The sequence below is a fragment of the Lycium barbarum genome, chromosome 4 (genome assembly GCF_019175385.1).
Source record: "Lycium barbarum isolate Lr01 chromosome 4, ASM1917538v2, whole genome shotgun sequence".
NCBI classification, from domain to species: Eukaryota; Viridiplantae; Streptophyta; class Magnoliopsida; order Solanales; family Solanaceae; genus Lycium; species Lycium barbarum.
Window position 1 is genome coordinate 43,538,787 of NC_083340.1, and position 2,693 is coordinate 43,541,479.

Here is a 2,693-nt window from a genome sequence, read left to right on the forward strand (position 1 = left end):
TTTGACCCCCATAATATACCGTTGGAAAGGTATTTCAAAGCTCTACTACAACTTTCATCAAGGAAGTTTTTCCAAATTCCAAATACGTTTTGAAATACGGGCCGTATTTTGAAATACGATCCGTATTTAACCATTTGACATCCAAATGTCAAATTCCAGAATGCTCATAAATCCTTGGTACCAGTTTACGACTTGAATTACGGCCCGTATACTGAAATACGGTCACTGTTCATGGACGTAAACCCCCATCTTACAACTGAACAGGGAAATTCCAATTCCCACATTATTTATCTGATTTTCTAAGTCTAGGATCATGGCCAAAGCTTAGGTTAAAGGTACGGGGTGTTACAGCCTTACACCCGAAGACTCTCAGATGAGCATAAGAGACATCCTTACCAAACCAAACTCTATCAGGGACATCACCATCGAAAGCAACAGTAGGAGATAAATTGATAACATAAGCAGCAGTATTAAGTGCTTCTGCCCAAAATGAATCTGGCAGCTTAGCATCTGAAAGCAAACATCTAACCCTATCAACTAGAGTTCTGTTCATCCTCTCTGCTAGACCATTTAACTGAGGAGTCTTTGGAGGAGTTTTCTGATGTCGAATACCCTACTGTCTATAATAATTATCAAAGGGACCAATGTATTCACCACCATTGTCTGAGCGGATGCATTTTAGTTTCTTCCCTATCTGTCTCTCAACCAAGGCCTGAAAAGTCTTGAACACATCAAGTCCTTGATCCTTTGACTTCAAAGGAAATACCCAGAGTTTGCGAGAATGATCATCAATAAAAGTCACAAAGTAAAGTGCACCACCATGAGAGCTTAATTTAAAAAGGACCACACAAATCAGAATGTACCAACTCCAGTAAATCCAGCTTTCTTGAAGGTGAATGACTCTGAAAAGAAACTATTTTCTGCTTCCCGGCTAAGCAATGAACACATCTCTTTAACTTTGCTTGTTTCACTCCAGAAAGAAAATTCTTCTTAGCCAAATTATCAATCCCCTTCTCCCTCATATGACTCAACCTTCTATGCCATAACTCTAATGAAGTATCATTCTCCACCAAATTTACTGAGTCACTACAAAGGGAACCCTGAAATAAGTACAAGTCAGAGATCTTGTTACCTTGAGCCACAATCATTTAACCTTTAAGAAGCTTCCACTGGCCACCACCAATGGTTTGATCATAACCATCATCATCAAGCTTTTCTACAGAAATTAAATTCAGACGAACATCTGGAGCATGCTTGACATTGTTAAGAACCAACCTCGAACTGTTCTTACTTTTCAAGCAAACTGTGTCAATGCCAAGTACCTCAACCTCACTATTATTTCCCATTCATAACATTTCAAAATTACCAAGAGTATAAGAAGAAAATAATTCCTTCTTTGGCGTGACATGAGAAGTGGCACCTGAATCCACAAACCAGGTAAACTCATCACAAATAAGATTGATATCATTTTTACCATAAGCAACAAGAAGATCATTTTTAGCAACAACAACAACACGATTTTCATTATCGCCTTCTTTGTTTCTGGTCTCTCTTAAACTTGTAGCAATGTTTCTTGTGTGCCCTTTCAAGTGACAATAGTCACATGTAAGATTCTTGTACCCGGATGATCTTGACTTGCTTATACTTTTGCCTCTGTCATTCTGACCTCTGAAGTTACTCCTCCCCCCGTCTTCAGTAACCAAACAATCGGAGTGTGAAGTTGAAGAAGACAAAGCTTGAGATCTTCTTCTCATCTCTTCATTCAAAACACCACTCTTAGCATATTCCATAGTTATACCATCACTGGGAGCAGAATTAGCCAAAGAAACTCGAAGAGTTTCCCAAGAGTCTGGTAGAGTATTAAGAAGCCAAAGTCCTTGTATTTCTTCATCAAACTTGACGCCCATTCGAGACAGCTGATCAAGGACACCCTGAAAATCATTGATATGATCAGAAATAGGGTTGTCCTCTTTGTATCTAATATTCATCAATTGTTTCAGTAGGAACAACTTATTATTTCCAGTCTTTGAAGCATAAAGTGTCTCGAGCTTTTCCCATAAACTTTTAGCATTTGTCTCATTCACAATATGATTTCAAACATTATCTTCAACCCATTGCCTAATATAGCCACAAACCTTTAAGTGCTCAAATTTCCAATCCTTATTTTCAATAGACTCGGGTTTCTTAGAAGAAAACACAAGTAAATGCAATTTCTTCACAAATAGAAGATCTTTCATCTTGTATTTTCAAATATGGTAATTACTGTCATTTAAACAAACCATCTTGCTCATATTTGCCTCCACCATCCAAATAGACAATCAACACAACCAAATACAACCACAAGCTCTGATACCACTTTGTTGGGAAGAAACAAGCAATAACCAAATTGCACGACGAGGTAACAACGGAAGAAATACCCAAGTCGAAACTTCCCACACTATTTGAACCAAGATAAGACAATAAACATTAGCACAAATGGAAATCCTTGCAGCGGCTATACCAACAATAAAATAGCAAAGCAAGAAAAAATAAATTGAATGCAAGAGACACCAAATTTACATGGTAAAACCCTTTCAAGGTGAAGAGGAAACATCCACGGGACCTCCAGCCCACAAAAGCTCCACTATAATCAACAAGAGTTACAACAATGTTCTCTAAATGGCTACAACAACAAAGCCAATCACGGAGCAACA